We start from the raw sequence: 17,779 nt of genomic DNA, 5'->3' as shown, positions 1-17,779 counted from the left end.
TAGCTTAAACACAAAGTCATGCACACTCTTTTCGTATCATCGTCCGACATTTACTCAAAGTCGCTAATTGAGGTGTAAAAACACTCTCTTCAGCCGCCCGGCTAGCTCAGTCGGTAGAGCATGGGACTCTTAATCCCAGGGTCGTGGGTTCGAGCCCCACGTTGGGCGAACATCTTTTAGACAAAATAAACAATGTGAGTTACTATGAATGATGTTGAATTCCGGTGGGTGAATGTGACACGAAATTGAGAGAAATGAGTTCTTCCTCACAATGTCGGATGGTTGCAATAATTGTCTCTGATAACCAAATCACAGGAGCGAGGTTGATTATTTCTGCACGGTATAAAGATTGGGAAAACGGAGAGGTTGACTGTTGGTTGACAATACTCCTCTCTGTCTTAATGTGTGTGGTACTTGGCGCGAAGTTCATTCCAACTAAGATCGTGCATGGTGAGTATGATTTGAGCTACTGGAATAGTAAAAATGGAAGCAAATTTTATTGTTGAAATTCAGAAGTTGTTTTCGTTTAGCTTAAACACAAAGTCATGCACACTCTTTTCGTATCATCGTCCGACATTTACTCAAAGTCGCTAATTGAGGTGTAAAAACACTCTCATCAGCAGCCCGGCTAGCTCAGTCGGTAGAGCATGGGACTCTTAATCTCAGGGTCGTGGGTTCGAGCCCCACGTTGGGCGAACACCTTTTAGACAGAATAAACAATGTGAGTTACGATAAAAGATGTTGAATTCCGGTGGGTCAATGTGACACGAAATTGAGTGAAATGAGTTCTTACTCACAATGTCGGATGGCTGCAATAATTGTCTCTGATAACCAAATCACAGGAGCGAGGTTGATTATTTCTGCATGGTATTAAGATTCGGCAAACGGAGAGGTTGACTGTTGGTTGGCAATACTCCTCTCTGTTTTAATGTGTGTGGTACTTGGCGCGAAGTTCATTCCAACTAAGATCGTGCATTGTAAGTATGATTTGAGCTACTGGAATGGTAAAAATGGAAGCAAATTTTATTGTTGAAATTCAGAAGTTGTTTTCGTTTAGCTTAAACACAAAGTCATGCACATTCTTTTCGTATCATTGTCCGACATTTACTCAAAGTCGCTAATTGAGGTGCAAAAACACTCTCATCAGCAGACCGGCTAGCTCAGTCGGTAGAGCACGGGACTCTTATTCCCAGGGTCGTGGGTTCGAGCCCCACGTTGGGCGAACACCTTTTAGACTGAATAAACAATGTGAGTTACGATAAAAGATGTTGAATTCCGGTGCGTGAATGTGACACAAAATTGAGTGAAATGAGTTCTCACTCACAATGTCGGATGGTTGCAATAATTGTCTCTGATAACCAAATCACAGGAGCGAGGTTGATTATTTCTGCATGGTATTAAGATTGGGAAAACGGAGAGGTTGACTGTTGGTTGACAATACTCCTCTCTGTTTTAATGTGTGTGGTACTTGGCTCGAAGTTCCCTCCACCTGAGATCGTGCATGGTGAGTATGATTTGAGCTACTGTAATAGTAAAAACGGAAGCAAATTTTATTGTTGAAAATCAGAAGTTGTTTTCGTTTAGCTTAAACACAAAGTCATGCACACTCTTTTCGTGTCATCGTCCGACATTTACTCAAAGTCGCTAATTGAGGTGTAAAAACACTCTCATCAGCAGCCCGGCTAGCTCAGTCGGTAGAGCATGGGACTCTTAATCCCAGGGTCGTGGGTTCGAGCCCCACGTTGGGCGAACACCTTTTAGACTGAATAAACAATGTGAGTTACGATAAAAGATGTTGAATTCCGGTGCGTGAATGTGACACAAAATTGAGTGAAATGAGTTCTCACTCACAATGTCGGATGGTTGCAATAATTGTCTCTGATAACCAAATTACAGGAGCGAGGTTGATTATTTCTGCATGGTATTAAGATTCGGAAAACGGAGAGGTTGACTGTTGGTTGGCAATACTCCTCTCTGTTTTAATGTGTGTGGTACTTGGCGCGAAGTTCATTCCAACTAAGATCGTGCATTGTAAGTATGATTTGAGCTACTGGAATGGTAAAAATGGAAGCAAATTTTATTGTTGAAATTCAGAAGTTGTTTTCGTTTAGCTTAAACACAAAGTCATGCACATTCTTTTCGTATCATTGTCCGACATTTACTCAAAGTCGCTAATTGAGGTGCGAAAACACTCTCTTCAGCAGCCCGGCTAGCTCAGTCGGTAGAGCACGGGACTCTTATTCCCAGGGTCGTGGGTTCGAGCCCCACGTTAGGCGAACACCTTTTAGACTGAATAAACAATGTGAGTTACGATAAAAGATGTTGAATTCCGGTGCGTGAATGTGACACAAAATTGAGTGAAATGAGTTCTCACTCACATTGTCGGATGGTAGCAATAATTGTCTCTGATAACCAAATCACAGGAGCGAGGTTGATTATTTCTGCATGGTATTAAGATTGGGAAAACGGAGAGGTTGACTGTTGGTTGACAATACTCCTCTCTGTTTTAATGTGTGTGGTACTTGGCTCGAAGTTCCCTCCACCTGAGATCGTGCATGGTGAGTATGATTTGAGCTACTGTAATAGTAAAAACGGAAGCAAATTTTATTGTTGAAAATCAGAAGTTGTTTTCGTTTAGCTTAAACACAAAGTCATGCACACTCTTTTCGTATCATCGTCCGACATTTACTCAAAGTCGCTAATTGAGGTGTAAAAACACTCTCTTCAGCCGCCCGGCTAGCTCAGTCGGTAGAGCATGGGACTCTTAATCCCAGGGTCGTGGGTTCGAGCCCCACGTTGGGCGAACATCTTTTAGACAAAATAAACAATGTGAGTTACTATGAATGATGTTGAATTCCGGTGGGTGAATGTGACACGAAATTGAGAGAAATGAGTTCTTCCTCACAATGTCGGATGGTTGCAATAATTGTCTCTGATAACCAAATCACAGGAGCGAGGTTGATTATTTCTGCACGGTATAAAGATTGGGAAAACGGAGAGGTTGACTGTTGGTTGACAATACTCCTCTCTGTCTTAATGTGTGTGGTACTTGGCGCGAAGTTCATTCCAACTAAGATCGTGCATGGTGAGTATGATTTGAGCTACTGGAATAGTAAAAATGGAAGCAAATTTTATTGTTGAAATTCAGAAGTTGTTTTCGTTTAGCTTAAACACAAAGTCATGCACACTCTTTTCGTATCATCGTCCGACATTTACTCAAAGTCGCTAATTGAGGTGTAAAAACACTCTCATCAGCAGCCCGGCTAGCTCAGTCGGTAGAGCATGGGACTCTTAATCTCAGGGTCGTGGGTTCGAGCCCCACGTTGGGCGAACACCTTTTAGACAGAATAAACAATGTGAGTTACGATAAAAGATGTTGAATTCCGGTGGGTCAATGTGACACGAAATTGAGTGAAATGAGTTCTTACTCACAATGTCGGATGGCTGCAATAATTGTCTCTGATAACCAAATCACAGGAGCGAGGTTGATTATTTCTGCATGGTATTAAGATTCGGCAAACGGAGAGGTTGACTGTTGGTTGACAATACTCCTCTCTGTTTTAATGTGTGTGGTACTTGGCGCGAAGTTCCCTCCACCTAAGTTCGTGCATGGTGAGTATGATTTGAGCTACTGTAATAGTAAAAACGGAAGCAAATTTTATTGTTGAAATTCAGAAGTTGTTTTCGTTTAGCTTAAACACAAAGTCATGCACACTCTTTTCGTATCATCGTCCGACATTTACTCAAAGTCGCTAATTGAGGTGTAAAAACACTCTCTTCAGCCGCCCGGCTAGCTCAGTCGGTAGAGCATGGGACTCTTAATCCCAGGGTCGTGGGTTCGAGCCCCACGTTGGGCGAACATCTTTTAGACAAAATAAACAATGTGAGTTACTATGAATGATGTTGAATTCCGGTGGGTGAATGTGACACGAAATTGAGAGAAATGAGTTCTTCCTCACAATGTCGGATGGTTGCAATAATTGTCTCTGATAACCAAATCACAGGAGCGAGGTTGATTATTTCTGCACGGTATAAAGATTGGGAAAACGGAGAGGTTGACTGTTGGTTGACAATACTCCTCTCTGTCTTAATGTGTGTGGTACTTGGCGCGAAGTTCATTCCAACTAAGATCGTGCATGGTGAGTATGATTTGAGCTACTGGAATAGTAAAAATGGAAGCAAATTTTATTGTTGAAATTCAGAAGTTGTTTTCGTTTAGCTTAAACACAAAGTCATGCACACTCTTTTCGTATCATCGTCCGACATTTACTCAAAGTCGCTAATTGAGGTGTAAAAACACTCTCATCAGCAGCCCGGCTAGCTCAGTCGGTAGAGCATGGGACTCTTAATCTCAGGGTCGTGGGTTCGAGCCCCACGTTGGGCGAACACCTTTTAGACAGAATAAACAATGTGAGTTACGATAAAAGATGTTGAATTCCGGTGGGTCAATGTGACACGAAATTGAGTGAAATGAGTTCTTACTCACAATGTCGGATGGCTGCAATAATTGTCTCTGATAACCAAATCACAGGAGCGAGGTTGATTATTTCTGCATGGTATTAAGATTCGGCAAACGGAGAGGTTGACTGTTGGTTGACAATACTCCTCTCTGTTTTAATGTGTGTGGTACTTGGCGCGAAGTTCCCTCCACCTAAGTTCGTGCATGGTGAGTATGATTTGAGCTACTGTAATAGTAAAAACGGAAGCAAATTTTATTGTTGAAATTCAGAAGTTGTTTTCGTTTAGCTTAAACACAAAGTCATGCACTGTCTTTTCGTATCATCGTCCGACATTTACTCAAAGTCGCTAATTGAGGTGCAAAAACATTCTCATCAGCAGCCCGGCTAGCTCAGTCGGTAGAGCATGGGACTGTTCATCCCAGGGTCAGGGGTTCGAGCCCCATATTGGGCGAACACCTTTTAGACTGAATAAACAATGTGAGTTACGATAAAAGATGTTGAATTCCGGTGGGTGAATGTGACACGAAATTGAGTGAAATGGGCTCTTACTCACAATGTCGGATGGTTGCAATAATTGTCTCTGATAACCAAATCACAGGAGTGAGGTTGATTATTTCTGCACAGTATAAAGATTGGGAAAACGGAGAGGTTGACTGTTGGTTGACAATACTCTTCTCTGTTTTAATGTGTGTGGTACTTGGCGCGAAGTTCATTCCAACTAAGATCGTGCATTGTAAGTATGATTTGAGCTACTGGAATGGTAGAAATGGAAGCAAATTTTATTGTTGAAATTCAGAAGTTGTTTTCGTTTAGCTTAGACACAAAGTCATGCACACTCTTTTCGTATCATCGTCCGACATTTACTCAAAGACGCTAATTGAGGTGCAAAAACACTCTCATCAGCAGCCCGGCTAGCTCAGTCGGTAAAGCATGGGACTCTTAATCCCAGGGTCGTGGGTTCGAGCCCCACGTTGGGCGAACACCTTTTAGACTGAATAAACAATGTGAGTTACGATAAAAGATGTTGAATTCCGGTGGGTGAATGTGACACGAAATTGAGTGAAATGAGTTCTTACTCACAATGTCAGATGGTTGCAATAATTGTCTCTGATAACCAAATCACAGGAGTGAGGTTGATTATTTCTGCACGGTAAAAAGATTGGGAAAACGGAGAGGTTGACTGTTGGTTGACAATACTCCTCTCTGTTTTAATGTGTGGTACTTGGCGCGAAGTTCATTCCAACTAAGATCGTGCATTGTAAGTATGATTTGAGCTACTGGAATGGTAAAAATGGAAGCAAATTTTATTGTTGAAATTCAGATGTTGTTTTCGTTTAGCTTAAACACAAAGTCATGCACACTCTTTTCGTATCATCGTCCGACATTTACTCAAAGTCGCTAATTGAGGTGCAAAAACACTCTCATCAGCAGCCCGGCTAGCTCAGTCGGTAAAGCATGGGACTCTTAATCCCAGGGTCGTGGGTTCGAGCCCCACGTTGGGCGAACACCTTTTAGACTGAATAAACAATGTGAGTTACGATAAAAGATGTTGAATTCCGGTCGGTGAATGTGACACGAAATTGAGAGAAATGAGTTCTTACTCGGATGTTGGATGGTTGCAATAATTGTCTCTGATAACCAAATCACAGGAGCGAGGTTGATTATTTCTACATGGTATTAAGATTGGGAAAACGGAGAGGTTGGCTGTTGGTTGACAATACTCCTCTCTGTTTTAATGTGTGTGGTACTTGGCGCGAAGTTCATTCCAACTAAGATCGTGCATGGTAAGTATGATTTGAGCTACTGGAATGGTAAAAATGGAAGCAAATTTTATTGTTGAAATTCAGAAGTTGTTTTCGTTTAGTTTAAACACAAAGTCATGCACACTCTTTTCGTATCATCGTCCGACATTTACTCAAAGTCGCTAATTGAGGTGCAAAAACACTCTCATCAGCAGCCCGGCTAGCTCAGTCGGTAGAGCATGGAACTCTTAATCCCAGGGTCGTGGGTTCGAACACCTTTTAAACAGAATAAACAATGTGAGTTACGATAAAAGATGTTGAATTCCGGTGGGTGAATGTGACACGAAATTGAGTGAAATGAGTTCTTACTCACAATGTCGGATGGTTGCAATAATTGTCTCTGATAACCAAGTCACAGGAGCGAGGTTGATTATTTCTGCACGGTATTAAGTTTCGGAAAACGGAGAGGTTGAGTTTACTCCTCTCTGCTTTAATGTGTGTGGTACTTGGCGCGAAGTTCCCTCCAACAAAGATCGTGCATGGTGAGTACGATTTGAGCTACTGGAATGGTAAAAATGGAATCAAATTCTGGGTGGGTGAATGTGACACGAAATTGAGTGAAATGAGTTCTTGGTGCGAAGTTTCCTCAACTAAGATATATTCTAGCCCTGTGTATTGATTATATGAATAGGTAATGTAGTATTTTTTGTTGCAGGTCTAAATTTGCAAGAAAAAGTGCAAAGTGATTTGGAAGAGAAGATGATTTTATTGTTGAAATTCGGAAAATTTTCAACGTCATACATGGAGTCGTCCTCATCCGTTTCGTATTGTCGACCGAAATTTATTCAAAGTCGCTACGTGTGCTAAAATGCGAAGAATTTTTTGTACTTAGCTCAAAAACGGAATCGTCAACACTTTTTTCGTATCATCGTTCGTCACTTTTTCAAGTCACTAATTGAGAACCTAAAAGCAAACTCTTCAGCAGCGGGGCTAGCTCTGTCGAGCATGAGACTTTTAATCCCAGGGTCTATGTTCAGGGGATTTACATTTTCGTTTACTCAAACTGTGATTGACAGGAATTTTGCATACATTAGCCACCATTTTAAACTCGTGATTTTCACTGGTCGCGGCACGTTTCGACCGAAAATAACAACATTTATATATCAAAAGCCCAACTAGACGAGTGTAATCGCTAGCGTACATATTCATGCCCCATCGTAAATGGCACATTTCACGGAGCTTCCGCCACGATGTTAGAGGCTTGGTTCGGATTAGCATACTAATACGGTGGCCATCTTGACCCTTATTTATAGTATCGGTTCCCCTTTAATGATTTTAATACGTATTGGTCTGTAAATTGTTACGCAAGAACTTTTGTTATATATTACCACTATCATATACACAATATTCCAGTGTACGTGATAAATGAAAGCCTTACATTATTTGATTGGTTAAATCAACTGGTCAAATTGATTGTCAACAATATTTTAATTCGTTTGAAATGAGATGATGTACTTAACAATATCACTCGAGACGACGGTTAAACTTTGAATGATGAACTGAATGGGTGTGAACATTCACGTTACCGTAATAATTGGGCCTCGTGATATCCCAAATACACTCCCAAATATATACGTATTTGTGGCGTGAACGTCTGTTGAGATTTGAGATTGGCCGTGATTAAGGATATACAAATTCAAACATATTTGCAGTCGGAAGTTGAATTATATACTAGTAATGTACGCACACAGATCAGTGTGTAAATAGCTATAACGCGTACGTTTTGTGGTAGTAAATATGGGTCACGTACAATGTTTTCTGTTAGTGAAATGACTGTGTAATATGATCTAGAAAGGTCAGGATATAATATCATGAATAAATATTGATTTTTTATGCCGTACAAATAATTGGGTTTGTTATTGCTATGACCATTACTGTTTTCCTAATACTGTAAATCCGTTAATTATTCACTGGGTTTTAATATTTTGCTTATTTCGCTGACTGGAAAATGCGCTAAACTAAAACCCAGTGAATATGTAAAATTGAACATAGAACACATTATCTAAATGACAAAACCGAAATGCCTGAAATGCTAAATCAGTGAAAATTAGTCATTTTACAGTATGTAGGTAAAAATAAAGTACGATATAATTTAGTAATATATAAATAGCGAATAGTTATGCAATGTCTACCATTGCATCATAAACAGGTGTTTATAAAATTTAGAAAACTACTTGTTTACAAACTCATGAAAAACTGCGGTAAAAAATATGCATCACAGTCCCATTTGTGAATATTAAAAGCTAACAACGCAGTAAGAAAATGACTGCACCTTCCAGATAATATCTTTATTTATTGTATATATGATCCAGGAAACCAGACTACGACTATAACAAACGCTATAATTATCATATTACATTTCAACATCTCAAGATAGGTGGCGCTGTAACTTAATTTCCACTGAGCAGGATACACAAAGCATAAGCCATGGCGCCTGTGAGACCACTCAATGCTGGGTGATATACATATAAATAGCAATTCTTTATTTGGTGAGAGAAATTTAAATTCAAACTAAAATGAATGATTGTATTCGACACAGTTAGGATGCAGCTATTCGATAAATGATCGATGGGGAGGGGTGGGAAATGGGAGCGGGGGGGTTGCAAGGCACGACTTTGAAAAAATTCTCTAGGAGGTTTATAGGGTAAAACAAATTTTGCTGACCGATAATGTTATTATTCAAAATCAACACAACGTGTCGTATTAACGCATATCGTGTTCCAAATTGGTTTATGCATATACTAGTAGTTGCGTTCGCGTATAATTCCTAAGTACGGGCAAAGGTCAAAGGTCAAAACGTTAGCCCGTACCACAGTGTCTTTATCATAGACTGTACCCGTACTAAGAAAACGTACGCAAACGCTTAGTGCGGAATAAGAAAGACTAATCCGAGCTATATCTAATTCTTTTTCAAGACCCTAGGTCTTAATATGGAGACAGTTCAGTGTAAACATGTGGCTCGGACGAAGCGTCCACTGTGAACTGTTCGTGATAATATTTGGCAACAGAATTCCATTATAAACAGTGTTCGTTAGAAAAAAATGCTATTGTATTCACTATTATTCATTTCGGTGTGTGATTTCAGACATGGCAATCAATATGAACGCATCCACAGACTTTGTTATCACAAGAATTAAAACGGACCGAGATTAATTGCTATACCCCCTGTTGTACCACATGGTCTTGTAACGTTTCTATGTCAGTATTACCGGGGCGACGTAACATCTACAACCCCTACAGCGATACCGAAGGTACGAGAAGGGAAGACACTAATTTCATGAAATCGGCACTCAGTGTCAGTTACGTGTGGCTACAAACACAAATCCACTAAACAGGGGTATTTCACTCGTCCGATTTAATAAATACCGCCTATAAAATTAGCACTCAAGAGTCGGGGAAATGTATTTTCGACGTAAAATCACTTCGAAATAACATGTTCTGTACTTCGCTATCTTGGATTAATTATTGACAAGTAAATCCAAATCCAAATTAGTGAAAATTAGTCACAACTATATTAATAAATGAAAGAATAACACCATTTCTACATAGGGAAACATGTTGTCAAATGACCAGTTCGGATGTGAAAACGGTCGCTGCACAACGAATAGTCTATTTATTCTTAGAACAATTATACATAAAAACCTGAAAAAGGCATTTGATAGTGTATGTCAGGAGGGGATGTTTTTGAAATTATTGAAATCAGGCATTAATGGTAATATCTATAATATTGTGAAAGAAGTGTATAGTAAGGTAAACTACAAAATAAACCATTTTTATCACAGCCAGGAGTCAAACAAGGCTGTAATTCAAGCCCCACACTCTTCAGTAAATTTCGATTAGATCCTATCACTTGTAATCCACCAACATTAATGAATTATAAAATAAGCTGCCTATAATATACGCTGATGACATCGTCATTCTATCTGAAAGTAGAATTGGTTTAAATAATCTGGTTTCATACACACAAATGTGGAAGCTAGCAGTCAACGTTGAGAAAATGACTTTTCCGTCGGTACGCTGATTCATGGTTCCTAGAGGGCGCTTCCCACATACCGCGGTGGTTGTGTGTTTCGAAAGAGTTTCGTCAGTCTACGCATTGCCACGTAGCATTTACTAGTAGCATTGTGTTTTCGGCTCCTTTTATAAAGTTTCATTCTCTCGCGTCATCGTTTTCCACGCTATAGAAGACCAGTCAGATGCCACGGATATCCAACAGCTTCTTCAAACCGACAACGCACAACTGCTGCAATCGATCAATTCACTGGTTGCACAGAAAATGAATTCGCTAAAAGAAGAATTTCGTGCTTCCATCGAACAAATGAAAAACGCATCTGGAAGACAGAAATGCGTTCCCGTTGGCGTAGAAAGCCAAGTAGTTGGGAAAAAAAAAACAAAGTTTTCTCCTGCCCTGCATTTCATCATTTAACAAGAAATGGGGCGTTTGCTCTGGGTGTGCTCGTATGGGCCATTACAGGTTCGAATGTCGAGCTCTGACATCTGTGTTGGGTCTGTCAACACAGAGCGGCGGTACTAGTAGTGACGATAATAATTTACTAGGTCAGGACATCGTCAGTACCTTCCATGTTACAGATAAGTATCATTTTTGTTTTCAAGTTGGGTCAGTTTCCGGGGCGTTATGTAGTGATTGTGAGTATTCAAAAGGTGTTGGGTCGGGTAGGCTTTGTTCTATTTGCATGCCTATCGACATTTCTCTTGTTATATCTGGGCGTAACCTATCGGCATTTAGGGGTAGATTACTGTTTTGTTTTTCTGCTTGGTCTCAGATTCTATCATGATACGGGTAGAAGATTTCTGAGCCTTCGTTTCACGGGAATAATCTGTCGGCAAAGCGTAATGCCGTTTTTGTTCAAGAGTCTATTGCTGATTTGCTCGATGCCACTTCTATCGAGGAGAACATTGTGCCTTCTTTTGTGTGTAACCCGCAACGAGCAGGGAATGTAAGATGCGTTTAATTTTAGATCTTGTATATGTCAACCTCCATGTATTTAAGAACAAATTTCACTGAAGACATGAAAACTACCCAGGAGATGTTGGAGCTAGACCAATTCTTATTCAAGTTCGATCTTAAATCAGGGTATCACAATATTGATATTTTCCCTGAACACCGCAAGTGCCTGGGGTTTGCTTTGCCTTTTTACAAGGTTTGGCATTATTTCTATTTTTGCCATTCGGTTTATGTTCGGGTTCCTATATTTTACCAAGACCCTTCGCCCGTTTGAGTGGCGAAACAATAAGTTTGTATCTCGACGGCGGTCTAGAGGCAGGAAATAATTTTCGTCGTTCAGGTTTATTGAAAATGAGCAGAAATGCCAGTGGTATCCCGTTTGCAAAATTATTTGGCTGGTACAGTGCTCGACATGGAGCACGCAAGGTAAGGTCTATGCTACTGATGGCAGGATTGCTAGGTTGCACACCGCTATTTGCAAAATCTTAGCCCAAGTGGGCTTTTGACAGGTCAGATTCAGAATTTTCACACTAGGTTTCAACTAAAAAATGTGGCACACATTATTGAACAGATAGTGTCTATGCGGGTAAGTGTAGGTAATATTGCTCTGCTGAAAACTAGGGCCATTTAGGCAGCAATTAACCAGTCAGTATTTAGTACTTTGAGCCTATCGAAAGCCGACATTGGCGAACTTCGTTTTTGGAATGCAAACACATGCAGCTTGCAAGGCGGGCTTTTGTGGCACTTACCACACGCGACAAAGTTAGTATATTTGGACGTCTCAAGCATCGCATTCGGGGACTATTTTGAGTATGTCTTCTACAGTATGTGGGACGCAGATGAGAAAGGTCGCAGTTCAACTTGGAGGGAGTTGCAGGCTAATCTACATTACACATCTGTTGTCACATCGTTAAGTGGTTCGCAGACAACGCGAATGTCGTATTTATTGTGCACGAAGGGAGTATGAAACCTGATTTGCAAGATTGCGTAATTATTTTTGGCATTTGCACCCATTTTGCAATTTCCGTCAATTTGGATTGGATACCAACTTGAAGGGAGGCGAATGCAAGAACGGACTATACAAGTAAAATTTTAGACTCGAATGATTGGTCAATTAATGTCGATCTGTTTAATACGGTGGCCCACAGATGTCACATCATGTTTTATTTCCCGCAACACAAACTACATTTTTCGAAACACAAATTTAATTCACAAATTTAATCCACTTCCAGTAACACCAACTTAATTTCACCCATGTACAACATTAAATTAAAGTTTTGTTTTGTAAGTTAAATTTGTGTTTCGAGCAACTTGGTCTGTGTTACGGGAAATAAAACATGATGTGACACCTGTGGGCCACCGTAGTTTAACGCTTTAAACGCCAAAGGGTTTTTACCATTGACAGGTTCGCCTGTTCATACAATTGCGAATGTGCTAGTTTTATTTCTCGTTTTCGGTGCCCCCATATGGAGGCAGTAAACGCATTTACACAAATTGGTCTGGTGAAAACAATTGGTTACTCCCTCGCGTTCATCTTATTGGGCGGATCGTTGGGCGCGTACAAATGTCTGGGCCGGGGTGCCTTGCTAATTTCTGTATACTGGCTATATTCGTTGATTTCTTATCTAAAGTGAGACATGGTCCCACTGGAGTTGAGTTCAAGCGAGGCAGGGCGTTATTTTGAATGTGTCCGCGCTACGTACGTAACTTTTCGGTATACGCTAAATGCGACCGACCAGATGTTTATTCTTATGTCATGATTTATATTTTCATGTATTTCGGTGAGGCCGCTTTTCGCAGTTATAGCGACATTCACTGGTGACCCCTGGATGATCCACACCTGCTCGCAACTTGTCGTGATCAGGTTCATTCGTATGTTAGGGAATTAGTGATTGGAACAACTGGCTGATATAATGGTCGACTATGGAAGTTGGTCAACGAGACGCCTATAAGTATAAGAGTTATGTCCCGACATCGGGGGGCGATTCATCTGACATGGCGTGTTGATTACTTTGCGTGATTGGCTATATGTGTGGAGGCCACGCCTTGAGCTCTTAAACTTCTCTGTAATGATTGGCTAACAGTTGGAATGTGAATAAAGCTGATCTCAGTTAGTTGTGGCAAGCATTCCGTGAGGCAGGAGTCTTGAGGCCGCCGTGGGAGTGTAACAACGCGGTTGAGACCAAATGTGACACGATTCGATTCTCTGTGTGTCTTTGTTCGATAGAAAGGTGCAGAATTACCCGAACTTGTTACCTCTGACGTGAATGTTTAATAACACTCAATTAAATCATTCATACTTATACTTGTGTTACAAGATTGAAAAGAAAGCTATTTGTTCTTGGCTCGAATAGACCAGTTGGGTTAGCAGCCTTTAAACGATTCGCGATATCGAATTAGCCAATAGTTTTTTATCGCGCTTTACGGCAATGACGTTACATTTCTATATGCTGTTACTATTCTTTTTAGTCGTGCTGAACGCATTGTGCCTTTTGATTGACACTATACACCAGTTTGTCCACTTATCTAACATTTGTCGTTTTTTCTCAGGTACAAAAGTATTTAAGTTCGGAGTTTGGCTGTACGCCTGGTGTACACGTTAGTGTGATGCTGGCCTCCATAGTGGACTCCACTGCCAAGTTACACGTATGCTCGGCAACATGGTTAACAAGAAGTTGCCCGTATCGGCTTCAATGATTCACATCCTTTGTCGAGCTCTTAAGCATTCTGTTTCTTTGCTTAACATCAGAGATTTGTGCATATTTTTACTCGCATTTGCTGATTTCTTTCGATACAGTGACCTCGCAAGGATTAAGAGATCCGATTTTGTTTTCTTTGAATCGCATATTCGTATTACCATTAGAGCGAGTTAGAATGATCAGTACATTGGTTATTAGTTGTGAGAACTTTTTCCATTTTGCTTTACCATTCATTTCTCATTCTGTTTTGCGTCATGGCAACAACGGAATTACGCTCTGATTACCAGTGTGTGCGTGGTGTTATGATGTGCTAGTGTGGTAGCCTGTGAACACACATGTTATGATTTTCAATAAAAGCAACCGTCTGATCGAAGATTTATTTTTCTAGAAAAACGAAGTCAATTTAGTTAGACAATTTAATTATCTAATAGCAATGGAAAATTTAAAGCGGCCATAAATATTAAACAGAGAAAGGGTAAAAAGCACTTTTTGCGCTGAAAGCAAAAATAGGATACAAATCTAAACTAAATCTAAAAACATAGATGTCCCTTTTCGATAAATTAGTCTGTCCGATATTAGTCTATGGCAATGATGTTGGGGGGGGGGGAGGGTGAAAGCTCATACCAATCAAACGCAGAGGCGGTGCATATCAGCTTCTGTAGATTTTTACTCGGAGTACAAAAATACATCCAAAATAGGTATATATGGCAAACTAAGCATATTTTTACTCGATGTTTTTATTAATAAAGGAATTGCTAAATATGATATCTGAGTCATAAATGCGTCAAGTTAAATTTTAAAGAGCGACAGTCGATATGGGACTCATAGCGACGTATACAACGCGTGTAAAATACATTGTTTATTTACATGAAATTCGAACACGCGCTGCGCGACGACCACCGCGCTTTAAGAGACTGCACTTGCCAACAACTCTAGTCAATACAAAATGGTATAGCTCACCACAATCTCATTTGAAGAAAATAAACCTACCACAAATTGTAGACCAAACATGTACAATTTCAAAATCAGATGTAAAAATAATAGATATTGAATTAAAAAAGTATTCAATTTGCAATGGAAATTTTCAACGACTATAGATAAAATAATAGAATTAATAACCAGAGAGGTAAAAATGTCTAATTTTATTGACAAGCAAAAATACTATGATTCATATATCACTGGCAAAATTTGTTTAAGTTTTCTTAAAAGACGCAACACTTCCTTCTAAATTAACTTTTTTTATTAATTGTCCCTTTGCTTATTACTGTGTTATATCTTGAATTCTGTGTTTTATAATTGCATTTTTTGTAACTGTTTTATTGTTATGTAACCATTTTAATTCTTGCCGAGTAGTTTTAAGCATTTTTTTAATCAATTTAAATTGAGTAAAGACAGCGTCCACTTGTCGCTGATTGGCTAATAAAGTTGGCGTTGTCCTAAAATGGCCTTTTATTCTTTTAATTCTAAAGTCGGTATTTATTAAATCGGACGCGTGAAATATCGCTGTTCACAGTGGGTTGTTTTTTAAAGGTAATTAGTGTTTATAGCTACACTTAACTGACAGTGTCGATTTCTTGAAATTAGTGTTTTCCTTTCTCGTAACTTGGGTACTCATTGTAAGGGCATGCCACGGTAATACTGACTTAGAAACCTATAAAACCCTGTGTGTTATTCCACGCATAATATTCATATCTCCGCAGTGACGTTATACACGACAGATTAAAAATGTACATCACATAGTTTGACGTCATAACTGCCGAACTTTTTTTATTGTACCAATCAAAGTTAAAAAAATTTGTATATAGTTTGGGGCGTTCCTTAGTTTGTATTAGCAATGGGACCCTTCTGTGCATGCATGGACGCAAATAGACGAACATGGACATGGCGGCGTTAGTTATTGCGCCCTCGCCGATCCATCGTGCGAATGAATCCGTCGGTGAGGGCGCAATAACTATTGCTGATTACTTCCAGTAGTATGTCAGACCGCAGGGAGTTGGACAAACTTATGTATTTTAATAAATTATTAAATAAGAAATTGTTATATAACTCTTCTTTTACCTCCCCCTTCCTGGTATCGATTTCAAGTAATCACTGATCCTTGTTTATACCACTCTTTCCTTTATCACAACTTTGTTACGCGCTAATGTTATATGCAAATTTTAACGCGCGATGTAGAAACGCCCTATTACATGTATATATTTTACTATAATAGGGCGTGTCTACATCGCGCGTTAAAATTTGCATCTAACATTAGCGCGTAACAAAGTTGTGATAAAGGAAAGAGTGGTACACAGTCCCTCAACGTTGAGGGAATGTTAGTGGTATAAACACGGATCAGTGATTACTTGAAATCGAGACCAGGAAGTGGGGGGGGGGGTAAAAGAAAATTTATATAACAATTTATTATTTAATAATTTATTAAAATACATAAGTTTGTCCAACTCCCTGTGGTCAGACCATGGAACTACAAACCCCTTGTTTTAGTTCCATGGTCAGACAAGAACGTAACTGGATCTTGCCGATACGAGTCAGTCTGAACATAAACGTATGATCCTAGTCCGTACTATAGTGTAGCCTGAACACAACTTATGTCTATCACAATTGTCCATCACCTTGTCACTATCGCTTTTTGACAAACTAATACGACCGATACTTGTTTATGGTAGTGATGTATGGGGTGACGAGTTCTCATCCAAATCACCAGTTGAGGACATTAATGTTCAATACTGTCGATATCTCCTTCAAGTTTCACAAAGAACCCCAATTATGGTAATTTACAGCGAGTTAGGAAGATACCCTTTGAATATATTTATTAAAAATCAATTAATAAAATATTACAACCGTATTAAAAATACTAAAAATGTTTTCCTTAAAGAAGCTTTTTCAGTTAATAAAAGCCTAAAAAACTAAGTGGTATTTAGAAATTACAGACTTGCTGAAGAATATTAAACAAGAATGTTAAATTAATAAAAGTGATAAATTAACTTCAACAGACATAAATATCATTAAGTCCAACCTCAAACACAAATTTACATCCCATTGGAAAGAAGAAATTCATAGTGATATTCGTGAAAAGTCTGAGAGAAAACAAACTCAGAACTTACAGAACATTTAAATTCAATATCAGTATGGAATCATATCTCATCAATATCAAAAACATTGATTTGAGAACGAGTCTGGCTAAGTTCCGTCTGAGTGACCATGCCCTCAAGATTGAGACTGGCAAACACAATTGTACTCCACTCAATAACAGGGTTTGTTACATGTGTAACCAAGATACCATTGAAAATGAATTTCATTTTATGGTGGAGTGTCCCAAATACAGAAATAGACGCAGTGTTCTGTTTGATACAGCGGCTGATGTGATTGACTCCTTTCACAACCTGCCTCCTGTAGAACAGTTCACTGCACTGTTAAATAATGATAGTATTGTCATCCAGGTAGCACAGTATATCAACAAGTGCTTTGAAATTAGACAAATTTTGGATTAATTGAAGGAGTTATTTTATTATTTTTTTTTTTAATATTCTGTTTTTGTAGATTAGTTTGTTTTTTTTAATTTTTTTTATTCCGTATTAGTGTATACTTTTACTAATATCTGTAACCGTTGCCACTCTCTCCGGGGAGTGAGTAAGCGTTAATAAATAAATATATAAATAATTAAATATTACTTGACATTTGGCATGGCGAAAATTACTTTAAAAAGCAAACGATAAGTACCATCCGGGGATACTGTATAGGAAAGACAAAACATAAATAGACAAATAAACAATACATAATTTGATACTATTGAAAAATAAAATATCAATTCTCGGGGGCGGAGCTACGTCACGGACGTTCTACGTTGCTAAG

General features: G+C 39.2%; 10 non-coding genes across 10 annotated transcripts; all 10 read left to right on the top strand.

Moving 5' to 3' along the window:
- The first annotated feature begins 95 nt into the window (after positions 1–95).
- Positions 96–168, top strand: TRNAK-CUU (transfer RNA lysine (anticodon CUU)). The gene has a single exon. It is a non-coding gene; the product is annotated as a tRNA-Lys (tRNA).
- Positions 169–622: 454 nt separating this feature from the next.
- On the top strand, positions 623–695 carry TRNAK-CUU (transfer RNA lysine (anticodon CUU)). Its single transcript has one exon. It is a non-coding gene; the product is annotated as a tRNA-Lys (tRNA).
- A 981-nt stretch (positions 696–1,676) lies between these two features.
- On the top strand, positions 1,677–1,749 carry TRNAK-CUU (transfer RNA lysine (anticodon CUU)). The gene has a single exon. It is a non-coding gene; the product is annotated as a tRNA-Lys (tRNA).
- A 454-nt stretch (positions 1,750–2,203) lies between these two features.
- On the top strand, positions 2,204–2,276 carry TRNAK-CUU (transfer RNA lysine (anticodon CUU)). Its single transcript has one exon. It is a non-coding gene; the product is annotated as a tRNA-Lys (tRNA).
- Positions 2,277–2,730: 454 nt separating this feature from the next.
- Positions 2,731–2,803, top strand: TRNAK-CUU (transfer RNA lysine (anticodon CUU)). Its single transcript has one exon. It is a non-coding gene; the product is annotated as a tRNA-Lys (tRNA).
- A 454-nt stretch (positions 2,804–3,257) lies between these two features.
- Positions 3,258–3,330, top strand: TRNAK-CUU (transfer RNA lysine (anticodon CUU)). Its single transcript has one exon. It is a non-coding gene; the product is annotated as a tRNA-Lys (tRNA).
- Positions 3,331–3,784: 454 nt separating this feature from the next.
- On the top strand, positions 3,785–3,857 carry TRNAK-CUU (transfer RNA lysine (anticodon CUU)). Its single transcript has one exon. It is a non-coding gene; the product is annotated as a tRNA-Lys (tRNA).
- Positions 3,858–4,311: 454 nt separating this feature from the next.
- On the top strand, positions 4,312–4,384 carry TRNAK-CUU (transfer RNA lysine (anticodon CUU)). Its single transcript has one exon. It is a non-coding gene; the product is annotated as a tRNA-Lys (tRNA).
- Positions 4,385–5,365: 981 nt separating this feature from the next.
- TRNAK-CUU (transfer RNA lysine (anticodon CUU)) lies at positions 5,366–5,438 on the top strand. The gene has a single exon. It is a non-coding gene; the product is annotated as a tRNA-Lys (tRNA).
- A 452-nt stretch (positions 5,439–5,890) lies between these two features.
- Positions 5,891–5,963, top strand: TRNAK-CUU (transfer RNA lysine (anticodon CUU)). Its single transcript has one exon. It is a non-coding gene; the product is annotated as a tRNA-Lys (tRNA).
- The last annotated feature ends 11,816 nt before the right edge of the window (positions 5,964–17,779 follow it).

Source organism: Saccoglossus kowalevskii, chromosome 19, assembly GCF_978046115.1.
Source record: "Saccoglossus kowalevskii chromosome 19, keSacKowa6.1, whole genome shotgun sequence".
Lineage (NCBI taxonomy): Eukaryota > Metazoa > Hemichordata > Enteropneusta > Harrimaniidae > Saccoglossus > Saccoglossus kowalevskii.
The sequence above is the reverse complement of the archived record's forward strand: the minus strand, read 5'-3'. Positions and strand labels throughout refer to the sequence as shown.